This window comes from Callithrix jacchus, chromosome 5, assembly GCF_049354715.1.
Source record: "Callithrix jacchus isolate 240 chromosome 5, calJac240_pri, whole genome shotgun sequence".
NCBI classification, from domain to species: domain Eukaryota; kingdom Metazoa; phylum Chordata; class Mammalia; order Primates; family Cebidae; genus Callithrix; species Callithrix jacchus.
The window spans coordinates 15,533,184-15,559,582 of NC_133506.1; the positions used below are offsets into that span (position 1 = coordinate 15,533,184).

Sequence of the window (26,399 nt, forward strand, 5' to 3'; positions counted from 1 at the left end):
TCCAGGAGCATTTCTTTTGAACATGTTGGCGCTCAAAAAGTTAAGGATTTGGGAGCATTTTGGATTTTCATATGAGAGATGCTCAACCTGTACATAATAACATGACTAGCGGTATTTAAAAAAATATTTTGTTCACCAAATCTTTTTTTCTCTCATTTATCTTGCTGAATGCCTTTATCATAGCTTAAATTTGAATTTGCTGCTTCTGAAGAGTGCTTAAAATGGAAAGAGGAGGCAGATGCTGGAATTTCTGGTATCTGCAGCCAGCTTCTCTTGTCACTGTGTTGGCTTTTCTTAATTTTTAAGCATATGACATATGACTAGTTGTTTTTTGTTTTTTGGTGCATTGCCTGATTGTGGCCCTAACTATTCCATTTTCATTTTAGTTATCCTGTATCATTTCTATAGTGTGTTTTATTTATTTTTTCTTTATTTCTGGATGACTAATAAATATATACACTTATTATTATATAGGAATAAGGTAAACTTTGCAAATTAAATGAGCATATATATGTATAAAATAATAGCTTACCACTACTCTGATATGTGACTTTGGGTGTATTAAAGTTGATTCTGTTTTGAGTTTTCATATGCTCTAAGGCACATGCCTCAAAGTAAGATACCTAACGTGGGTACCTGCTGCGCTAGGCTTCTAGAGGATTCCCTGGGGTGGGAGACTGCTTAGAAAGGAAACATGGAACATAAGCATGATATTATGTTATGGCCAACTAATTACAGACATCTAGTCAACTGACTAACAAGGTGTGTGTAAGACCCTGCACTGGGTACACAGTCAGGGAAAATCTATCAATTCTGAATAGCTCCAGTATCTTCAGAATCAATTACTAATGCTGACATTATCTTCCAGTGTCAGATGAGAATGCAAGATTCACATGATGTTCCTAACTAATTACTATGACTCAATTGGTTAGTTTTGGGAGGTCTTAAATGACAAAATGTAATTCTGTATTTCTGTATATGTAGTCAGTATTTAATAAAAAAGAAATTTGGTGAAATGGTTCCATACGTGTTTCTATGAGTTGAAAGAAATACCAGCCACTGAGAAGATTTTTAAATGTCTTATTTGCTTTTCTAGCAGATGTGCTTGGAAGTGAGTGCAAGTCTCCCAACTAGAACTACCAGGTCTTTGAGTGTAGGTGGCATTATATCTTAGCCTAAAATAAATACTTTTTTTTTTTTTTGAGATAAAGTCTTGTTGTGTCACCCAGTCTGGAGTGCAGTAGCATGATCTCAGCTCACTGCAACCTCTGCCTCCCGGATTCAAGTGAGAAGTGATTCTCATGCCTTGGCCTCCTGAGTATCTGGGATTACAGGTGTGTACCACCACACCTGGCTAATTATTGTATATTTAGTAGAGATGATATTTCATCATGTTGGCCAGGCTGGGCTGGAACTCCTAGCCTCCAGTGGTCTACCTGCCTCGGCCTCCCAAAATGCTGGGATGACAGGCGTGAGGCACAGCACCCTACCAAAGACTTGTTTTTATCCACCACACCTATAGCTGTTTTTTAAATCCCTGCATTCAGACAATTAAAATATTTTTTCTTTAAATTTCCAGAACATTCCAATTATCTAGGTTCTTTGCTGAAGCTACCATATCATTGTTCTTTGTGTAATGATAATGTCACTGATGATATAACATCTTCCTTTGTCAGTGGAGCCTTAAAACCTGATTTACAATGAAGCTTTTTGGCATTGCTCTCTTTCTAAAATCCTCATTTGATGCAGGCTGCGGTTTACTTTTAGGGTTTGCTTCAGAGTCCACCCGTGCAATACTCAGAGCAATGCTACAGCATCTTCTGAAGTCAGAGGTGGGTCTGTTTAGTCTAGCAACCTCATGAGGACCCTGTCTTATGACTGCATGAACTCACCTACACAGTAAAAATGTGTATTTCTATAGGCATTACTTCTATGTTTTTACAGAAGGTGTGTTTCAGTTTTCCCTCTTGTAATTAAATGCTGACATATTTTGCAATTGAAAATAGGAAAAACTAGGTAGGTGGCAAGCAGGTGTTCAGGAATAATTCTTTCCTCGGACAAAAACCACTAATATCAAGATTCTACCCTCCTGCTTCTTCTGCTAGTAAATGTAGGACAAAACTATGGGGCCTTAAAATGAATGGGAATAATAACATTGAATCAATAATAACAGCTGTCATGTGCTGGGCCTTGTTCTTAGCACTTTACAGCGTATTAACTCATTGTATCATTATAGACAATGTAGACAGCAGATATTATTCTCAATTTCCTTTTTAGATGGAAAGCTGAATCATAGAAAGGTTAAGCAACTTGCACCAAGCCTCACAGCTATAACTGGTAAAGGCGAGACTTGAAACCAGGTAGTCAGGTTCCCAAACCTGTATGCTTTAGCCATCATTACAAGGACACAGTTCTTCTAAGCATTGCATATAAACACTCAAGAAGCTGCATTTTATAGCCATAGAAGAGCCATGTCACATTGACGAAGTGTGCTCCTTAGCAGGCTCTCAAATGTTACACTGGCTCACTGGCTTGGGTAATTAGTCCCCCTTTCACTGGTTCAGTTGCATTGGGCCAGTGTTCATTTCTCACACCCAGCAACCCTCTCAGTTCTGTAATTCTGTTGAATGTATGCCAAGCTATGGCACTTCCTTTTTTCTGAAGAAGTTCTTGGCTCAGGATTCCTGTTTTCCTGATAGCATTCAAGGGATCCTGCAAAGTCAGCAGAGTGTTCTACAAGGCTACTTTGAGGACAAACTCATTGACATGTAACAGGTTCTGAGGATGGGGTCTGGACATTTTCATGCCATTTGTTACCAGTTGAGTTGAAGGAAGGCCATTGGGACCTGCAGCATTAGCATCTAAGTCCTTTGCTGTGTCATAAAGGATGGATGTAAAATAGAATAAACTATGAAGGAGGGAGGTAGGAAGTATGATATCATTCCCTCAGGGCATAAAGTAGATTTTCAGTGTATATTGTACATTTAATACGCAAAAAGCACTTCTGGTACATATGAGGTTAAACCATATAAAATACCATTTTGGTAGGTCAAAAACAGTGGATTAGCAGAAATTTCATACACACACATGCACAGATATACAGACACATGCACAGTGTATACACTGTGTAAAATATTTATGTTGTTATTTTAGTTCATAAAACAAATGGACAAACTCAAAATTACCCAGTGGAATTGGGCTTACCCTCCAAAGAACATTAAAATCTTGTATGACTGAAATTAGAGACTCTAAGGACCCATTCTTAAAATTCTATCAGGAAAGAATGTTTTACAGACAAAAACTTGCTTTTGGAATACTATGCCTGCTATCCTATTCTCAAGGCAAAATTTACACAATGAAAGAATGAGAATACTTGTGAAGTTTTTTGTTTTCTATGTTCAAATCAGGAGAAGGGCAATATCCAAAGCTGACGTATTGAGGTTTTTTGTTTCTCGTTTTATGCCAGTCTGCTGAAGGCAAAGCCTTTTCTCTTGGCAGGCTTATGCCTTTTGCAAGGTTTTGTGGTTAGGGGCGTGCCTGCGCTGCAGTGATGTGAGTGAGCAGTTTATCAGCACCATTTTTCTGACAGAAGTTACTGAAGCGTGGTGTCTGAGTCCACCAAACCATTACCTCTTCAGTTACCAGGCACCTCGCTAAAAGGAGGGTTTTGGAATATCTTGATCCTAAACAAAGAGCTTGTTGTTGGAATAAAGTGGTGTTATTTTGTTTTGTTTTATTAAAGAAATGAAGGCAAATGCTCATAGGAGGTGGGAACTTACCTTCAGTTTCGGGTAAATAGCCCTTAAACTAGAAGAAATATATGGAAAAACCTGGCACCCTACTAACAGATATTCTGTGAATTTTGGGGGATTTGCCTCATATGGCTTCATATCACTTCACTCTGCAGAATTACAGAATATAAAGTAATTCTCATCAAAGCAGCACAGGTAAGACAATGGGCCCAAGAATTAGCAAATGTTGGATTTGGGCTCATGTGTCCCATTTAACCATGGACTTTTCTGGACTTTTTTTCTCCTCATCTGTAAAACAAGTAATTCAAGACCATGAACTGGAAGATGTGGTTAGGTCCTGGGTGTCTGTTCTTAGGAGGTTCTAGGATTTCTGGCAGCTGACCTGGCAGAGGAACACACAAAGCATTTGACCTTGCTCCCATCTTTCATAATTCCTTGTGCTGCCCTTGGTATTTAAATGAACATGATTCTACTGACTTGCTGTCAGTGAGACTTGCACTCTGGGCTGCTCTCCAGTGGCAGGGAAGGATTTATGCTCATTCATAGACACTTGCTTTCCTAGATGCCTCTGCTCCCACTTTCTACTGTCAAACTGGGCAAATTTGCCAAAGTCAGTGACAGAGTTTATTTGTTCTTTGCAAACAGGCTAGAGTGGGAAAACCTAAATATATTCCCAAATAGACAGAATTTAAGTGTGATGTATATGAACCAGAAAATTCTGAAAATTTATAGATTATGTATTAGTTATCTCATGGTATATTAATAAGCAAATGCACTGGACACTATTTTAAGTGCTTTCTATGTAGCATCTCATTTAAACTTCACGACCACTCTATAGCATGGTAAATATGATTATCCTAGATGAGAAAATGGGGATGCTGAAAGACTAAATGACTTGTCCGAGGTTACACGCAGCCACTCAGTGGCAAAGCCAAGGTTCGAGCAGTCTGACTCCAGTGACAGTGCTTATAACTACTACATTGTTCTGCTCTTTGGCTAATAGTGCTCCCTACCTGTCTTTTGAGGTAGGAACACTCAACTCATAGCCGAAGTTAGGGATTCTAGTCCTAGGATATCAACCCAATTAAGAGGAACTATTTGTGTGCAGACTGTACCATGTATAAGTATGGGAAAATAGCAAATACATGATTAGAATCATACTTGCTTAACTTTTAGGGTTCTTATTTGACTAAAATACTTATGTAGCTACTTTGGGAGATGCATAGCTGTGGCACAGATGGCTAGATGATCACTAAAAATACAGATGCCTTTTCATGGTGTAGGGTGATTGCTGGCAAACGTCTTCTCAGTGAGGAACTACATGACCATTTCTCACCATTAAAATGTGAAAAGTGATGTGCGTCACTTCCAGGCTGACATGGTTACAGGTGTGTGCTTTCCTCACCATCTTTTCCCCACTCCCTGGTTGAATGGAGGGAATTCCAGTCATGTGTTGAAGATTATGAAGCCAAAGGCATTGGAGCCTGGTTCCTGAATGATTACCTTCAGGAAAGCCCTCTGACCAGGAATACCCACATTAAATTTTCACATGAGTAAGGATAATCTTGCAGTGAATTAAAGCACTGAGTTCTATGTTATAGCAGCCAGATTTACTTTGCCTAACTACTGCCAAAAGCTCAAAAGTAAAAAGGTATTGTTGCTTTAATCTAGGTGGGGATTCTATGAATGTCCAGCCTTTACAATAGTGAGTAACTTAGCAATGTCTTCTGTTATGTTTTGATAAAGAAAATTTTTATTTCATAGCCTCAGAGCAATGTTTTCCAACTAGGGGCAATATTGTACTTATCTCTAGGGAACATTTGACAATGTTTGGAGACCTTTTTTGTGGTCACAACTTATGAGAGGTTACTACTAACATCTAATGGGTAGGGGCCAGGGATACTACTCAGCTTATACCCTTATAAGGATACCCTTATAACCTAAAAAGCATCTGGCCCAAAATGTCAATAGCATGGAGGTTGAGAAACCCTGGCTTAGGAGCGTATTTGCAGCTGCAGCTGTGAACATCCTTACTGTGTTCTTGTGACATGTAGTTCCATTGAACTGGTAGAGACCCTGTCTACCCCCTGCCCTGCATTGGGTCTTCCTTACTGGATATACATCATTCAGGGCACATATTCTTTATGACAAGACTCATTTGGTCCTCATATGGCATTCTGTGGTGGAATAAACATTGAGTGGAATAGAAAACATTGACATTAAAGCTAGATGTTTCTGTTAACAGCTGTATGATTTGGGGCAAGTTAAGCCTCTGTAAGCTTCACTTTCTTCACCTGTAACTGGGAATAATATCATCTGCCTTATAGATTTATAAGCATTAAATTGAATGATATACATAAAACATTTACTATAATCACTAGCATATAACAGGCATTCATTATAAATATTCTTTTCCTTCCCAGGACTTTATAAATGTGACAAAAATAACTTGTTAACAAGATTTGAAACCATACAGTGAAATAAATTAGAAATAATTTACTGAGTGCCATAATGTCCTGACCCATATTTTTATATATTCTTGCTTTATTGGCTGAATAAATAACTGGTTTCCAAAAAAAAAATCCACTAAAGTTAATATTCAGTTCTAACTCATGCCATTCCAGTTTTAACTCCAGTCACTTCTTAACAAAGATTTGGTGAACCTTTTTTCAGCAGTGACTTAGATAAATGTTGTTGTCCTGAAACAGGTCCGAATTCTTTCTTCTGTGGTCATTCTGGTTCTGTGTGGTCCTTTTTTCTTTTATATCCTAGGCTAGTCTATGACCCAGACCTACCTCTGCCCCATGCTTTAACATGCATAGTGGCTTATATCCTTGTAGCAAGGTCAACATGCCATTGCAGAAGATTCTCAGGTGCTCTTGGCAATGAATCAAAGTTCAGACACTGAATTTCCGACTCTTCATACAATTTTCTATAGCCATACCTATTTCTGTACCAAATACTATTGACACAGATTAATGCAATGCTAAGCTTTAATGAATGAAAGGTCTACTCATCAATACTTGCACTACAGATGCCTTTTCCTATTACTTGGGGAGTGTTTACTTTGCTCCAATGCTATAATAAATCTTTTCAAAATAGCCCAGGAATTTCATGGAAAAATAGTATTTTTATATCAGTGGTTATAGTTTTTGGTGACACAGCATACATAGTAAAAATATATATATGCAGATCATTTGGTGCTGGAGGTGACAAGCTGGGACCTTGTACTCCTGAGGTCTCACCCAGCCAGGCCAAAGGGTCAATATTTAGGCAGACCTGTCACAACCGTTCATGACATGCTGACTTGCTGAGGAGCTCCATTCTAGATTGTCTTAGCATTGAACCATAAAAAAGACCATTTTAACACAAAGTCTTAGATACCTCCCTGTAACCCTCAGTCTCCTAAATAGTTCACATTAAAGTCTTATCCTTTACTCTTAGGTTTTGTGTTGTTATATGAATTGTCACTTTGTCTTCAGGAGCTTGATTCATGTTTTGCGATTATCCCTGATGGCTACACTCGAGTGTCTCCGTGTAGACATGAATAGAACTGGTCCCCAACCATAGTTGTTCTCCTCCTATCTTGGAGATTGCTTAGTGGTCCTGTGCTGTCTTCCTTCAAGCATGATGCACATTGTAATTATTCTCTTTTGTTTCGGGAATGCATATCAAGTTCTGTGCAATTAATGCCATTACAAGGCAAATGCAGAGCCCTTCCTGGCATTTCCAGTACATCTGTAACACTGCAGAAGCAAGCACTATAGTAATTTACGTGACTTAGGAACTTCTTTTTCCTATGACTGTTAAAATGGCATTTTAAAACGAAGACATTATTAGCCAAGAAAAAAGGTCTTCTGGAGAACAGCTGGCTGCCTACAATAATCCTGGTCAGGGTGAATTGGGTTCTGGTGCTGCTTCTAGAGGCATGTTGATCGCAGCAGAGAGAGATTCAGAAGGGTGAGGCAAGGGTGGTAGAGCAGCAGGATCCAGTGGAAACATTTGGAGCCTTTAGCCTGAAGAAAAGTAGTCCGGAGGGCTGCAGGAAGTTATTTTTAGCCCTCTGAGGAACAATTCCTAAAACTGATCTTAAATTCTTCGGTCAACAGAACAAAGACTAAAGAGTAAAAAAGATAGTCACAAAAAGAAATACAAACAACACATTTAAAAATTGGTTACTAGTGTCAACAGTTAGGTGTTATCCTCCCGGAAGATTTTCTATGTAAACCTAAAGCTACACCTATATACATCCATATTTTTATTATGCATATATGTATTTAAGATAGTTTTACAAAAATGGGATTATGGCTCATCTATTTTCCTTAAACTGGGAGTCAAATTTGGATTTCATATAACAAAGACATTTTAAGAAGTGGGAGTATCTATGGTTCCCAATGGAGTAGTATCACCAGAGGAACAGACTGTCTCATGAGTAGCAGGCTTGCCATGAGTACTATAGCATAGGCCAGCAGGTCTCCACATGTAGTATTTATGCATATCTTCTGGGGACCTTGTTGAAATGCAGATTCTGACTCAGGAGGTCTGGGCTGGGGTGTGAGATTTTGAATTTCAAACAAGATACCAAGTGATAGTAGTACTAGGATTATACTTTGAGGAACAGGGCTCTAGCTGAACATCCTTAGGGATACTAGAAATAGATTCCAGTCTTGGGATGGAATAAAATAACCCTAAATTTCCATATAACTTGAATTTTTTATTTCATCTTGATTTCAACTTTATTCTTTTCTATGTAAAATAATGTTGATTATGTAGGTGTTTCATTTACTGTCTCACCATTATTCATTTTTTTCTTTTCTATTTCTCTCTTTGCCCCAGTATTGCCTACAATACTGTGGTAATAACTATGATTACAATCTTTCCTTTTTAACATTCAAAACAAATATTTTATTTCTTCTACTGGTTTCTTACATCTTTGTTTAGAAAAACATGTATTTACATATTTTAGGATGATTTGTATATGTCTAATTCAGTTCCCATAGTAATGTGAAGATTATATTTAAATTATCCTCTAGCAATTCTATTAGAAGGATTCAGAATGAAAAATAATAATATTCAAGCCTGTAATCCCAGCACTTTGGGAGGCCGAGACGGGTGGATCACGAGGTCGAGAGATCGAGACCATCCTGGTCAACATGGTGAAACCCCGTCTCTACTAAATACAAAAAATTAGCTGGGCATGGTAGTGTGTGCCTGTAATCCCAGCTACTCGGGAGGCTGAGGCAGGAGAATTGCCTGAACCCAGGAGGCGGAGCTTGCGGTGAGCCGAGATCGTGCCATTGCACTCCAGCCTGGGGAACAAGAGCGAAACTCCATCTCGAAAAATAAAAATAAAAAAATAAAATAATAATAATAATAAATAATGACCAACACCAATTAAACACAGCTCATGTGATAGACATTGCTTTAAGGGGTTTATATGCATTAAATTATTTAATCCAAAGTGTAGACCTATGGAATAGCCATTATTTTTATCGCATTTTATTGATAAACAATCTAAGTCATAGGGAAATTAAATAATTGGTGACAGTCACTCAGTTCTTGTGGTAGAATTGGACATTGAACCCAGGCAGTCTAGCTTCTTAGTTGAGCATCTCACTCTTATAGCCATATTAGAACAATTCATTAAAATGATGCAAAATAAGATGTTACCTTATATTGGCCGGGAGCGGTGGCTCAAGCCTGTAATCCCAGCACTTTGGGAGGCCGAGGCGGGTGGATCACGAGGTCAATAGATCGAGACCTTCCTGCTCAACTTGGTGAAACCCCGTCTCACAAAAAATTAGCTGGGCATGGTGGCGCATGCTTGTAATCCCAGCTACTCAGGAGGCTGAGGCAGGAGAATTGCCTGAACCCGGGAGGCAGAGGTTGCGGTGAGCCGAGATCACGCCATTGCACTCCAGCCTGGATAACAAGAGCGAAACTCTGTCTCAAAAAAAAAAAAAAAAAAAAAAAAAAGATGTTACCTTATATCAAAACATAGATTTTCATTTTAGTACCATGAGGGCACCATTTTTTGCTGATAATTTAGTCTTTTAGATAGACATTTAGCCTTTGAGGGCATCCATGCTTTTTGTAATTTCTAACTTATTTGTTGAATTTCCTTAGACATATGAAAAATGTTGGACTATCTGATTTAAATTTCATGAAATAAACATTAAAATAGTACTTGTAAGATACATCTGAAGCTTTTGTAAATTCATGATGATAATTTTGTGGCCCTTGCTAAACTAGAGGATGCTTGGGTTTCAACGTTGGTTTCAGAAAATTTAAAACTCTTTTGCAATGTTACACCAGGGCTTTTGCATTCTCTCTTAAGAGAGAAGTTGAGATAAGTGATTTCTTTTCCAAAGAGGTTTATCTTCTTGGTAAGTTAACTATGATTAATATTTAGTATTCACTCCTTGACATGTATTTCTATAAGGAAAATGAAAAGGATTAATTAAACGAGTAAGAGTGAGGTCTTGGCATCTGAAGTTGTAGAGTTGTCTATGGCAAGCACATGTGCTCATTTCAGCACATTATGACCATTGCTGGAGATAAGGATGAACAGTAAGGGATGACTTATGCCCAGAAAGGTGCCCTTAACCAAGACTGTGGTTCTCAGGAATCCAGAGACATCCAGGAGGCAGAGAGATGAGGGCAGTGATGGTACTTCTGGAATGATTCACAGTTCTAGGAATTAGCAGGGGCTTTTTGTTTCTATTTCCCATACACTTTAATTTATTAAATTTTTATAATATGTAATACACTCTCACACTTCCAAAAATATAAAGGGCAGGGTTTTAACAATGAGAGGCATGTTGATTATTCACGGAGTTCTGCACATTCATAAGGAAAGCTTAGATATGTCCTATTTCTCTGTGGGAATAAATTCTGCCAGTGGAGCCCAGCATTATAATTATTTTGTTAACATTAATGCGAGGAATGTCTTTTCACTGATACCCTTTTGCTGAAGACATTAAAGTGGTCAGGTACCAGGACAACTGTTAAATAGAATAGGCAATTCTGGTGCAGATTCTCTGTTTCATTGATTCTTTTTGCACCTTGTGATGGTGGTGATGGTGAAGTCTAAAGAGCAGAGTTAGAAAACAGATGACGAACTTAAAATTCATCAGTGAGGACGTATTTTTTAACCCAGCTTTTAGAACAAGAAAAATTTTATACAATGTTTTATCTTATATATTAATGGTTCTTCTTTATAATACAATTTATATGGAATAAAATGCACACATCTCAAATATATCAATCAACACATTTTGATAAGTGTATACACATGTGTAAACACAGCATAGATTCAGATAGAACATTTCATGGTCCTAGAAAATTCTCTTGTTCCCTCTTTCAGTCAATACCTCTCCCTGCTACCCCTGCACACAAATGAAATACTCAGTGATGACTACCATCTTATTACCCAGCTTCGTTTACTGATAATTACTCTTCATCTAAGTGGAACCACATGTTGTGTTTTTGTATGTTTGGCTTCTTTCATGCAATGTAATATTTTTTGAAACTCATCCATGTTATTTCGTGTTTCATTTCTCTTTTTTTATTGCCATGAAGTATTTATTCGTATGACTTTGCCACAATTTGTTTATCCATTGTGCAGTTGACAGACATTTGGGTTCTTTTCAGTTTTAAGCTATTATGAATAAAGCTGCCACAAACAATTTGTACAGGTATTCTCATGGACATATATTTTCATTTCTTTCAGGCAATTAACTAAGAAGGGGCTGAGTCATGGAAAACCTGTCTGTTTTACTTTATTAAAAATCCCGGTTTTCTGAAGTTCTGTGTTACTTTATATTCTCACCAGGAGTGTGGGAGAGAACAAGGATGGTCTTCATCACAGTGGTATGCTGTCACCTGCTCTTCATGTGGGCACTTCCACAATCTTATATACCACTGAGCTGGAACAAGTAGGAGAGGGATAGGCTGGGGACAGGAGGCAGTGGAATTACAGAGTTAGTGTAGGAGAGGTAATTGATCCTGCCCCTGCCAGCAAGACCATTTACTCCCGGAACTGCTCCTCAGACCAGAAATGCCTGCCAATCTTCCATTAAAAGTAGCACCATGCAGACTGGCTGTGTTACAGAATTAATTCTTGGACTGGCTTTCAGCCCACTTGCACTTTGGCCTCCTCTCGGCCTGTTTTCTCTCACACCCAGCTCATGTGTATTCGAACAGCTTCACAAAAACTCTCTTCTGTTGTTGGTAATTTTTTTGGCTGATCCTCATCACTGAAACTTCATAGTCATGAACTTCCCTTAAAAGATACAGAACTTTGGGCCAGTTACTTAACCCCAAGATTCTGCTTCCTTGTCTGTAAAATGGGAATCAGAATGCTATACTAAAAAGTTAATGGGGCCAGGCACTGTGGCTCATGTCTATAATCTCAGTCCTTTGGGGGGGCCAAGGTGGGAGGATCACTTGAGGTCAGCAGTTCAAGACTGCAGTGATCACACCACTGCACTTCAGCCTGGGCAACAGAGTAAGATCCTGTATCTTAACCAAAATAAATAAGTAAATATTTTTTTAAAAGTTAATTTAACTGTTAATGCCTAATAAAGGGATCAGCACATAGCATGTGCTCAGTAAACGCTATTTAACTCCCAGCACAACCTCTCCTATTGTACTTCCTATATGTGATTGGTTTTCCAACCCTCTAATTCCCCTTAACTCATAATTCTAGTAAAAGACCCTCCTGGGAAGGAACCTAGGAATTCCCGCCCAGGTCCCTTCCTTTCCAAGGCTCAGCCTCAAACCATTACTCTAAGACAATTATAATGACACGGGCACCATTCCTACTGTAGATTTTAAAGTTCCTGCCAGCTTGAGCTGGGGCTCTTTGGATTTTCTGTTTTATATTTCCCAGGATGAGGATTAGATTTTAAGGATTACACGCTAAAAACAGACCTTTATTTTGCATTTTCAAAAATTTGAATATATTGTTAAACTCTAGTTTTAACACACATAGTACCATTACCACCTGCCGAATACCTAAACATAATTGTTTTGTGCTCTTGATGTTCCTGTGATCTCATGGAGTCTAGGGTGCTTTTCCCAGTCACGACAGAGAAGATTTCATGAGCCCTGGGTACAGAAAGGTCATTGCTTTTATCTTAAACAATGTCAGCCACCTGCTGCCCACTTTTTTCCAGGCTCTTCAACTTCCAGGCATGATGCCCATGAACCAGTCTAGCTCTTCACATTCGTCCCTCTGCCTCTTGCTCCAGCATCATGCTTGGATGTCACAAGCCTACATGTGGACCTCTCTTCTTTCCCCTGTCCCACCATGCCCCTCCCCCCACATACACATCACAAAACTTCTCTTCTCCATGCCTTCACTCACATTAGCTCTGGTTACTACTTCCTCATTACCAATGTGAAAGCTGCACATACTACTCATTCTGAGACTTCACTGCTTTCCTGTACAAACTCTTCAGAGAGTCTTCACTCACTTCTCTTCATGAAGACTCTTTAGAGAGTCTTCCTTGTGCTTCCTCTCCTCCTAGTCTCATTCCAATGCATTCCATTATGGCTGCTGCCCGTCCACTCTGCTGAAAAGTTGCCAGTGTCCAGCATCTTGTCATTCCTTTTCATTTGACTTGATGCCTTAAGCTCACTTTATATGCCTGATGGGGCTACCTCTTATTTGAAAGGTGCTCTTCTCCTAACTATGGGATGCCAGACTTGCTGTTATTTTTCTGCCTGGACTCTTTTCTCTCAGATCTTCATGGGGATGTGTCTTCTCATCATGGATATAACCTCCTTGCAGAGGCCTTTCCAGTCCCAGGCCATTGTAATCAAAGCAGCTTCCTTCAACCTTTGGCCTCACTTTCTACCTACTTTATATGTTGAACAGCACTACTTATATCTGACCTTCTCATTGATTGATGTAGATGTTAACATTTCATGGGAAGTTTGTAACCATTAAATTGCACATTTGTCAAGAATGATCCCTGATATTCGTTAATGACCTGCTATGTGCTTATTCCCATCCTAAACACTTTGCATGCGTTAGCGCATTTAACGTTCACAATAATCTTATGAAGTAGGAACTATTATCTTCATTTTATGGATGTGTAAACTGAGGTACAGAGAGGCTAGATAACTTGCCCTTGATCCCCAAGCTGTAAGTAACATAATGAAAATTCAGATCCATCTATTTTCATGTCAAGATCTGTGATATAAATCATTGAGGGGGAAAAACAGTGATTTAAGCTGTGTGCCCATATTTTCTGGGGGCACAAAGAGGGATTTGGTGGGACAGAACATCTTCAAAGGCACTACCTGGAGAGAACTAACATTTTGTTTGCTCTGGAGTGTTGTGAATTTAAAGGTTTGACTTTGTGATGACTCGAGCAGTTAAATAGATCACACACAGTGAGGAATTAATCTCATTTTGCATTAAGTGTGCAAAGTATTCATAAATGATAAAGAACTGCATTATGGGTCTGTGTAAGTCTTAGAGTAAGACTAATTTTTTTTTTTTTTTTTGAGACAGATTCTCACCCTGTCGCCCATGCTGGAGTGCAGTGGTGTGATCTTGGCTCACTACAACCTCCACCTACTGGGTTCATGTGATTCTCCTGCCTCAGCCCCCAGAGTAGCAGGGATTACAGGCACGTGCCACCACACCCAGCTAATTTTTTTATCTTTAATAGAGATGGGGTTTCACCATGTTGGCCATGCTGGTTTGGAACTCCTGACCTTGTGATCCGGCCTCCCAAAGTGCTGGGATTATAGGCGTGAGCTGCTGCTCGTGGCCAAGAGTATAACTTTCTAAAACTTGAAGTTTGTAAATAACAAGATATATGTTAGTTTATTCATTAATGAATTTGTAATTTTGAATGAATTTAACTTGCTTAAATTTTAATTATGATTAAATCAAAATAAGGAATATACACTGATCTATATTTTCTCCCTTTGACTTTCCACTTAATCATTAAAGCCATGGCCTTAATGGATTATTGGCAAGGGAAAGCAGATTGAAACACATTTTGCAGCTAGAGAGAGCAGGTGTTTCCCACCTGTTCAGTTCCATCTCTGGGATGAACTTTGCCTTCATTACACGAATCCAGAGCATACCCTCCCAGCTTGTTAGTGCTCCTGTGAACTGTTGATTGGTTGCTGGCAAGCCTGAGTAGTCCGGCACAGGAGCCAGTCTGCCTAGAAATCCTGAACTGAGTCTAACCTGTTCTCAGCAAATTCCATCTCTGCTTCTCTGGTGAGTCCTCACGTCAATCTTGTCTCCTGCCTATTACTTCCCAAATAAAGAGACAAAAAGTCCTTGGAAGTGTTATACTAATGATTTTATATATAAAACCTCTCTCAGGAATGTTTTCATTTTTCCTAGAAGAGGATGATTAAAAAGGCCGATATGTAATCCCACAGAATGAAAAGTATTATTCAGCTACAGTAGTTGCTGGGTGCCCTCAAATCACAACAGGCCAATAAATTCCATCCACATGGGTATCCCAGGAATAGTTTTATACAACTGGATTATAGATCAAGTATTTGAGGGAGAAGCTGTTCGCTAATTGCCCAAAACATTCCTTGAGTCTGCACCTCCTTCTTCTTCCCACAGCAACTCTCTCTTTTAGGATTTTATTATTTATCTCCTAGTCCACTTTTCAAACTCAGTGTGCCTACCAAGCACATGGAGCTCTAGATACCACAAAGATCCTGACCCAGCAGCTATGGGATGAGGCCCAAGATTCTGAATTTCTAGCCAGCTTCCAGGAGATGTCATGCCATTGGTCCACCAAATCACACATTGTAGAGCAAGATCCTAGCCCAGCACTTTCCAAGAGAGAGGAGGCCTCAAAATCCTCTGTAGGCATGTGAGAACACAGATTTCTAGGCCCCATGGCAAGAGATTCTGATTCAGTAGGTCTAGGATGGTGCCCCAGCATTTGTATTTTTAACAAGTGCCCAGGCAATGCTGCTGTTGGTGGTCTGGGAACCCCACTTTGAGAACCACCATCTTAGATTATTGTAGTAGCCTGTGCCTTCTCTCTGTCACCTCTACTTCATTATTTCACTGTCACCAGAATTATCCTTTAAAATTCTAACAATGATTACTTTTTTCACTTTCATTGTTTAAAAAACTGCTAACAATTTAGGATACTTCCAGGCTCCTTGGCATGCTGTAACACACAGTTAGAAATAAGTAGCTAAGAAGTTTTTCAGAGGCCTGCCTCAATGGTTATCTCAATAGCTACTGTGACATGTAGCCTATCCAGTTCACATGCCTGTATTTATCAATAATTTAGAGAATTGTTTATTTCAGGAACTTGTGCAGACTACAAAAGCATTTGTTGAAAATGAATAAACGTATGCTATAGAATGATGTGTACAAACTTTTTAGTAATCCATAACAAGACAATACCAAGTACAAAGCCATCATGCTTTGTAGGATATCAGGATTGGCAGGCATACTGGTTGATATCAGTATTCCATTGTCAACCCCCATGTCCAGTGTCTTCAGAAACTGGCTAGTGTCAAGCCAGAGAGAGGCTGTTCTGTCCTGCTCTGACCTGGCCTTCACATTGCTATGCCCTATTTCTGTTAATTGTCTTCTGTGAGATCCCATGCCGTTTCTTCTCCAGGCTACTAGATGCAAGGATTGTTTGTTGTTGCCGATGTTTGTTTTGTTGTGGGGATCTTGGTTCTAATTCTTTTTCTTTGAATCTGTAAATACTCCAAGTGCAGTCCATAAAGAAGCTTGACTTGCCTCCAGAATGCACTGCCAGATGCTAGCTTCCAGCTTTACTAACCAACCCAAGAGATGGATTTTGTGGGTTTGTTTGGTCTCCTAGTTTGTGCCAATTGGGCACTGTGTCCTTAGTCCACCCTCTTCTTTGCACACAAGTACTAAAGGGAACATTTTATTCTACTCCTTTGGGTGGGAACAGTCACTTTATTTATGGGGTGTGAGCTAAAATTTGATTTCTCTATTGCATGGTGCTCTGGCTTTATCTGTGTACATCCACATCCTTTATTATTTTGCCATTTCACGCCCAAGATTTTCTAGGCTTCTCGTGGTGTTCCAGCCTTTTGTAGCTTCAGTATTGCTTTCCAGCTTCACCTCCCAGTACTGCAGCCCATCTACTCCAGGGATCCCCTGAAAAATCATGTCCTCTGTAGTACATCCTCTCCCAGTGCTCACCCCAACAGGAGTAAGCCCACACATGCAGGCCTACCCAGATCCTAAACTCAATCCTGTTAAGCCCAATGAAAATCGGGTGGTGTGCCTTGAAAAGGCTATTGACTTTAACTCCTCTCAGTTTCACTTTTGTCTGGTTTTCAGGAATCAGGGAAGTGTTTGCCGCAGGCAAATGTTTGAACATTCTGGACAGTTAGAAGAAAGGATATAAGGGTTTGTGAAAGCACGAAATTGATGGGAGATTTGGCAAGCCTAAAGGAATTTTTGCCGCTTAATGATCTTTGTTTTCTTTTTGCAGCATAACCTGAGGCAATTAAAAGCAGAAAACTACTCTAATCAAACTAGCAATTATTTTTTAGTATACTTGGTACAATGCATATTCACTCTCCACGTTTTTAGAATTTTTGAAAAGTAAAGAAGCTTCAAACTGTCAAAGTTGGCTCTTCTTTCACTCTTCACGCCTTAGTAGGAAGAAGAAAAGAGCCGTGCTGTTTGCTCTGGGTCCTTTTATGCACTGACACAGATGCATTGGAAGGATTTGAAATGTGCTGCAGTTTGAAACTTGGGTTCCTTTTACTCTTTGTTTCCTTTTGTGCTTTCACTCGTCGATAACCCTTGATTGATAGTGTTTAAGTCAGGGGATAAGCCTGGGGTTTAGAACATTGATGTTTCTCAGCGAATGACCCTAACCTTAAAAGGGAGCTAAAACTCATCAGGCCTCATGTTTAGAAATAGTTTATTTTTAATGAGGCCCGTGTTAATGAGCTGCAGCCCTACTCCTCAGGGCTGTGGAATGGAAAGCCTTGAGTAGCAAATGATGTTAGTTGCCTGGCCAGGCCATCTTTCTGGTCGAGGCAGTGTTCTCCAGCTCTGACAGGTGCTGCCCTGGCCATTGTAGGATGTTCAGCAGCACCCCTGCACTTGACCCCCTAGATGCCAGGAGCATCCCACCAGGGTGACATACAAAATATTCCCAGACTTTGCCAAATGCCCGAGGCTGGAGAAAGGTGAGGCAGAGGCAGTGGGAGGCAAAATTGCCCTCAGCTGAGAACCATTGATCTCTAGGGATCCTGAAAGTGTGCTGGGCAAAAGCTGACTCTCTTCCTAAGCTGATCCAAGCACAAAGAAAAGTAGAAGCATCTGCAAAATGAAGACTATGTTCTTTTCATAATATCACCATTTCCTCCACACCCAATTTTGGCCAGTTTTTAGAAAACGACATCTTCCTCAAACTCACAGAAGAGAGAAGATGCCATGGTTTGGGCTTTGAAGGATTCAGTGAGGTTTGGTATAGTCTTCACATAAAGAAGCCAAGGGTATTTGTGTTTTATGATAGGTCTTGGCAAGATACAAAATTACAAGAGAGGTTTCATTGTGTCCCAGACTTCTATTTTGTTTTGTTTTATTTTAGATGGAGTTTCGCTCTTGTTGCCTAGTCTGGAGTGCAATGGCATAATCTTGGCTCACTGCAACTTCCATTCCTGGGGTTCAATCGATTCTTCTGCTTGAGCCTCCTGAGTAGCTGGGATTACAGGCATGTGCCATCACCCCAAGCTAATTTTGTATTTTTAGGCTAATTTTGGGGTTTTCCCATTTGGTCAGGCTCGTCTTGAACTCCCGACCACAGATGATCCACCTGCCTTGGCCTCCCAAGGTGCTGGGATTACAGACATGAGCCACCATGCCCGGCCTTTATTGTGTTTTTTAAAAGCAAATAACTTACTGATTATAACTGCCAACATTATAAAGATGGAGGTAGTAAAACTATTCATCTTTTACATGATGAATGTAAAAGGATTGTCACCCCAAACTGCAAAGCTGACTAAACTAATTTCAGCCTTTTGCTAACAAATTTCACCCTTCTGTGTTTTTCCCCCTCCGTTTTTGCCTGCCTGTATGACTCAATCCTTTATATTTACCCATGATGAAAGGCCTACATGTAATAAAGAAAATTAAGCAAACCCGATTTTCAAGGAGAATAATTTAAAAACTACGATTTTGACATTTTAAGAATGCTATACTGACCTTGTTCTTGGTCAATCATGAAAATTAAATGCGGAGATGTACACCAAAGCAAGGCCCCTAGCTTAATAAAGATGTAATTTATACTGTTTCCTAACATTTCTTTTTTAGTCCACACAGCTTACATTGTACCTTTTCTCAAAGTAATCATGAGTTATAATTTAAACTGTTAAATACACACTGCCTTAATCTTGTATTTTGTTGTTACATTAATCAAGTCAGTGACAAGCAAAATTCTATCCAAGGACTCTTAACCTGCCTTGCAAGAAAAGTAATGCTCACTTTTTAAATGAGCCATTAAGTAAATCCGCTGACTTTTTGAGAAAAAAAAAAAAAAAAAAAAACTCTCCTTGTCCCAAGAACTCAAATTGCATTCAACAGTTGCTTTTGGAACCCCAAAGAGAGCAGCAAATAGTAAGAGTTATGTCTCTGGAAGGCTTCTTGAGTTCCAAAAGGCAATTTCCTTCCTCTCCAGAAAGAAATCAAATAGGAAACAAACAGGAATCATCTGAAAGATAACTCGAGAAGTAAATCATAACTCAGTGGAAAGCTAGCTAGTTTGACAGAGAGAAGGAAGATACAGGCTTTGTAGAGAAATTGGGATTTTAAAGCGTTTATGGAGTAGGGAAGAAATGACTGTAAACAAAGCCAAGTGCTAAATATAGAAACTATGGAAATAAATAGCTCATGCTCCCAGGGTAGCCTTAGCTTTGATGTTAAGCTGCAAAGCAAATCCAGAGGGTTCCTGTGTAAAGCTATAAACAGAAAAGAATTAAGAATATGCTGATTGAAGGAAACAAATGTGTTTTACGTTGGGAATTACCTCTGTATTATGCTATTTATGGAATAAGAGAATAATATCATAGCAAGCAAAATTCATAGTGGAAAAAAATATGGCATTCATTGTCTTGAAATGTCTGTTTCATGTTTTGTTGTAAGGGAGCTTTAGAAAGGTAGGTGTCTTATTCTGACAGTGCTAGCTAACTGATAAAGCAATCAAGGACTGAACTCTGATAAGCAGACCTGAAACCAAACCAGAAGGCAGAAAACAGAAAGGATGAAATCTCCAATTGGAGCTAGGTGATGTGTCTAAAATAAATTTCATGTGTGCCTTTCTTTTATATTTCCTTGGATCAATTTTCATGGAAATTTCCATTAGTGAGATGACCTAGGTAAGTAATGGATAGATATACTTAATTTATTTGCTGGTAAGTTGAAAATATAGCCATATTAATTAGGGGAATTGGAATTGCCAAAAATATAGGTGGAGTTGTCCATGAAAATATTGCTATACTCATTGTTTCTTTTAGGGCTGTTTATAATGTTACTATAACAACCAATGAATGGATTTAGGCCTTAAAGATAAGATGAAACCAAAGATGATAAATTTTTAAGTGAATTTTTAAATTTAATTATATAAAGAAATATCTATAAAATCTCAGGGTTGCTTCAGTTCCTAGTGGTTAGAAGACAAAAAGAGCCTGGCTTCTTAAGAAGTCAGGTAGTTGGCCGGGCGTGGTGGCTCACGCCTATAATTCCAGCACTTTAGGAGGCCGAGGTGGGTGGATCACAAGGTCAAGAGATCGAGACCATCCTGGTCAACAAGGTGAAACCCCATCTCTACTAAAAATACAAAAATTAGCTAGGCATGATGGTGCACGCCTGTAGTCCCAGCTACTCAAGAGGCTGAGGCAGGAGAATTGCTTGAACCCAGAAGGCGGAGGTTGTGGTGAGCAGAGATCGTGCCATTGCACTCTAGTCTGGGTAACAACAGCGAAACTCCATCTCAAAAAAAAAAAAAGAAGTCGGGTAGTAAGATGGTAAATCATGTCACTGGAGAAAAAGATTGGGAGTATGTTGGGGAAAGAGGGTTGCAAACACTGCAAGTTTCTGTTGGGGAAGAGGTGTTCATAGTCATGACTGCAAAGATGACCTTCTGGAAGAATCTAGGAAGCAGGTCATAGGGCAATTCCAGAAAGAGGGAGAATTATTCAATGACTACACTGTCTTTCAGCAAATGCTTGCCTGATTATGACAGAACATGCAACTTTTGCTGATATAGAAGGATTGTACTTCTAGATAGAGAGAACTTGTAATTGACCTCGTGTCCACTCTCCCCTTATACTCCCAGCATCCCTTGTAGCTAGATGTGCCTCTGAGCTAAATTCTGGCCAAGAGGTATCAACAAAAGCCTGTGAGAATTTAGGGACCTTTTCTTAAAGGTAGGGACATGGGCTGCTTCTTCTTTCCCTTTTTGCTGCAGGCTGAAATGTAGCCAAGAAGAATTGCTTTGGAGTAGACATCTCTACCATGAGGGAGATGCTGTGTACTAGGGATTGAGAGGTTGTCAGAGAAAAAAACCTGAGACCCAAACAACTCTCTGATGCAGCCCTAGCAGTCTGGTCTCCTACTTCAGGCTTCTTTCACATAAAAGAAATAAGTCTCTATCCTGCCTAAGATACTATTATTTTGGCTTTTTTAGAAACTTACAGCTGAACTGAAACTTAATTCATACACATTCACTATGATTATAAGTAGAACTAGAAGAAACTTAAGTCATATTTAGCAGTTGATTTTATTTCCCCAGTTCACACTGAAACTAGAACAATATATTTGCTTAAAAACAGAAATCAAAATCAAACATGATTGATTGAATATGGATTGCAAAGAAGTATAAAATGGAATTTTGGCCCCCAAGTGGCTTTCTTCAAAATGAAGAAACAAGACATTTAAAAACTTATGTGCATATATATATATATATACACACATATATATACATATATGTGTGTGTCTGTGTGTATGTATATACACATATATACACACACACATAAACATATACACATCTATATACACACACACCCATGTGCTACCCGCATATACATATATAAAAAAATGTAAAAAACTCCATTGTGTAATAGTGTAATAGAACCAGTGGTGCACAGAAAATAAAACCCTTGGGAATTCAGAGGAAACAGCTGAAAGATATGAAAGTTTGGACAGAGAACCTGGTTGTGAAGATTAAAAGGAAAGATTAGACAGGTGACAAGAAGAGGAAATAGGACACAGTGAATATATTGTCAGTAAAATGAAAGAGTTTTAGGTTGATATCTTAATATGACATATTTACAGTCACAATTCAGTATAAAGGGTCTTTTGCTAGCATTCATGTCTTTTTTCTGAACTTAATACAGTGTGTAAATTACCATGATAGACCTCACTGTTCCACAGGTAGCATTTTCCGGAAAACTGTGCAGTTAGTGTCTGAATTTCTTCTATGAAGAGCCCTTACTGTTTGTCTTCAACTTGCAGTTCTGTGGTCAAAGGAGCTGAGTGAATGATTGCAGTGTAGTAATTGTGTCTGCAGAAGACATAAGTAAGGTGCTTTGTTAAGCAAAAACTTTATTTGGTTTTGTTTTATGGATTTGTTTGTTTTTGCTGGCAGCTTTGCTAGTCAAGACTAAAAAATTAGGGCATTTAAATAAAATATTGGAGTAAGAATGGTGGTTGTTGGCTGGGTGCAGTGGCTCATGCCTGTAATCTCAGCAATTTGGGAGGCCAAGGTGGGTGGATCACGAAGTCAAGAGTTTGAGAGCAGCTTGACCACCATCTCTACTAAAAATACAAAAATTATCTGGGTGTAGTGTCAGGTGCCTATAATTCCAGCTACTCAGGAGGCTGAGACAGGAGAATCACTTGAACCCAGGAGAAGCAGGTTGCAGTGAGCCGAAATCACGCCACTGAACTCCAGCCTGGGTGACAGAGTAAGACTCCGTCTTAAAAAAAAAAAAAAAAAGAAAAAAGGAATGGCAGTTGTTACAGTTTCTTATATAATTAAACACACTCCTACTGCATGATCTAGCAGTTGTGCTCCTAGGTATTTACCTAACAGATTTGAATATTTATGTCCCACAAAAACCTGCACGCAAATATTTATATAAGCTTTATTCTTAATAACCCCAAACTGGCAGCCACCAAAATATTCTTCAATCGGAGGACAAACTGTGATATATACAATGGAATATTATTGAGTGGTATAAAGAAATTAGCTATCAAACCTTGCAAAGAAATGTACGAATCTTAAATGCATATTGCTATGTGAAATAAGTCAGTCTGAAAAGGCTGCAGCTTGTATAATGCCATTTATATAATATTCTGAAAAATCCATAGACCATTTTATCATAAATCAGTCATTGAATGAATAAATAACTGGGAAGAATACACAATTCTCCCATTTAGGTTACCAAGTAATTTATGTAGATAATATCCCCTCAAGGAGGTGGAGCATAACTGCCTTCCCTTAAGTGTGGGATTCATGTACCAACTTCCTTCAGAAAGAGCACAATGTGGGAAGAGGGGATAAAGAGTAACTCTGTGGTGCAGAAACTGACAAACACTGCCTCAGTCAGCTGATCAAGGATAATCTCGTCAGTATTGTCAGGTTGATAGCAGGTACCTTTGACATGATGTGATGAAAATGGCACTTTAACTCTGTGGTCTTTCTCCCAAAACCCACAGCTTCAGCCTAATCATGAGAAAAACATCCTGTACCCATATCAAGGGATATTCTACAAAATACCTGAGTAATTCTCCTCAAAACTGTCAAGGTCATGAATAACAAGGAGAGAAAAAGAGAGACCTTAAGATGACAGAAGGACTAAATGCAATACAGTGCCCTGAGTGGGCTCTTGGCACAGAAAAAGAACAGGAACTCAAAACTAAGAAATATGAATCAAGTATGGGCCTTAGTTAATACTAAAGTATCAATATTGGTGTATTCATTTTATCAAGTGTATCATAGTAATGTAAGATATTAACCATGAGGAGAACTGCCTGTGACATATATGGAAATTCTCCGTACAACTTTTCTATAAACCTAAAATTATTCTAGAATAAAAGATTATTTAAAAAAGAGAAAAACTAAACATAATGGTGGTGGCCAGGGGCTGGGAGTGAGGTTGGGGAATGGAAAGTTACTGCTCAATGTGTACAGAATTTTTACTTGAGAAGATGTAAAAAGTTCCTGAGATTTGTGGTGGTGGTGATGACACAGCAGTGTGAATATACCTAATGCCACTGAGTTGTATACTTAAAAATGATTAAAATGGTAATTTGTATCATGTATATTTTATCACAGTAAAACAAGAATTTCAAGAAAAAACTCAGATACACAGAAAATTAGCGAAGAAAAACATCAGAAGGACTATAAACAAAATTTAAAAGTAGACCAACAAGAAAGCAGTGGAAAAGGAAGGAGAGCTGGGTAAGATGTGCAGGGCCAAACACTCCCATTACTAGAACACCAGGAAAGAAAACACCTGTTTAGAAATCACAGAGAATAAATTAATACTCACAGTTTACTCTCGACTTTCTAATTTTTAAATTGTACACACCCTCTTCCAAAAACCTTACAACAGAAGGCAAGAAATACAAAACAAAACTTTTTGTTTATTAGTAAATTAAATTCGGTATTGAATGCGGAAAAACAGAACAAAAAGTGGAGGCCCTGATACACTTTGTTCCTGAATACTGGCCCTCTGAGAGGAGGAGAGTTGGGGTAACCAGATGTTTTACACACACACACACACACACACACACACACACATATTATATATATATATATATATATATATATATTTTGTTGTTGTTGAGACAGAGACTTGCTCTGTCTCCAGGCACCAGGCTGGGGTGTAGTGGTGTGATCTCGGCTCACTGCAATCTCCCCCTCCCGGGTTCAAGTAATTCTTCTGCTTCAGCCTCCCAAGTAGCTGGGACTACAGGCGAGTGCCACCATGCCCAGTTAATTTTTGTATTTTTAGTAGAGATGGGGTTTCACCATGTTTGCCAAGATGGTCTCGATCTCTTGACCTTGTGATCTGCCCACCTCAGCCTCCCAAAGTGCTGGGATTACAGGCGTAAGCCACTGCTCCTGGCCACCAGATGTTATATTAATGGGCTGGCATTTAGAAGCCAGGCATTACACTCAATTTTATATATTATTTTAAACCCTCACTACAGCATTATATGCTAGTACTATTATTTCTCACTACAGAGCTAACATTTGATATCATAGTTTTCTGTCAATGACTTGAATTTAGTAACAGTGAAAATTCGTAGACATAGAAATAGAGCAAAATTTTTTACTAAGGCTGTAACATTTACGTGAACTTAGCTGATCCTACTTATATTGACGAATGCTTGCTATAAATTCAATGGGACTCTACCAAGTCAGAGAAGTGGTTTAAATGTGTTGACGTATCTGGAGTATTAGAGTCTACAGTCATGAAATGGAACCCTAGTTGTACAACTCATTAGCTATGTGCTGTCAAATTACTTAACATATAGATAGCTCAGCTTTACCATTGATAAAATGGAGATAAAACAGGTTCTTTGCTTATAATGTTCTTTTTCCTTTTCTAATATCCCATATGCCTGCTTTTTATAATCTGAGATAGTGGCATTAGGGAGAGAGAGAGAGAGAGAGAAAGAAAGAGAGAGAGAGGAAGGGAGGGAGGGAGGGAGAGAAGGAAGAAAGAGAAAGAGAGAAAAAAAAGGAAGGAAGAAAGGAAGGAAGGGTCATATAAGTCCTATATTAATTGAAGTATCCTAGCTACAATAAAAAACAAACACCAGAGTTTCTTTTTTAATTGTTTTATTTTTTTTTAAGATGAGGGTTCACCATGTTGGTCAGGCTGGTCTTGAACTCCCGACCTCAGGTGATCCACCCACCTTGGCCTCCAAAGTGCTTGGATTACAGGTGTGAGCCACCGCGCCCGGCCAAGAGGTCTGTTGTGGGTGTTCTTTATATAAAGGTGACTTTCTTCTACCTGGTGATTCAGGGACTTAGGCTCTGTCCAATCTAACAGCTCTAGTATCCCCTGAGGTCTCTTTGTCCTCTGTAAAAAGGACACAGGGGAAAGAAAAAGACCTGAAATGACCCTCATCTCTTCCATTCACATTCCATTTGCGAGAACTACTCATATGACCCTCCTTAAATGCAAGCAAAGAGTACTGTAAAATGTGACTGGCATTCAGGCAGCAATTTCCCTGTAATTCTTTGAACTGTGTAAGGCAAAGTGCAAATTTTGGTGGCGAATGAACCACCTCTGCCTTAAGCTCTGTGCGAGCCCAGTAATGTTGAACTGTGCAAACCCACTTGCCTGTATAGAAGAGTAGCACCATTATCGTAAGGACTAATGCAGTAATCACCAAGGATAAAGGGGGCACTAACCCTCAGCTGAAATGTGTCTTAAATGGTTTAATAATAATTCCAATAGAAAATATTTATAAAGCATTCAGGAATGCTTATAAAGGATTAAAATAATATTAAAGAAATCATGGAGTCTCAGCATTAAACGATTTTAATGCAACAAAGTTTCATCATACTGTATTTTTCTTAACTTTAAAAATAGACTTGCAGAATAGACATGGCATAAAGT

The 26,399-nt window shown here is 38.9% G+C and overlaps 1 protein-coding gene across 3 annotated transcripts in view; it reads left to right on the forward strand.

Moving 5' to 3' along the window:
- The window catches only part of PLCB1 (phospholipase C beta 1), a 735,221-nt gene that overhangs the window by 188,062 nt on the left and 520,760 nt on the right, over positions 1 to 26,399 (forward strand). The window lies entirely within an intron of this gene.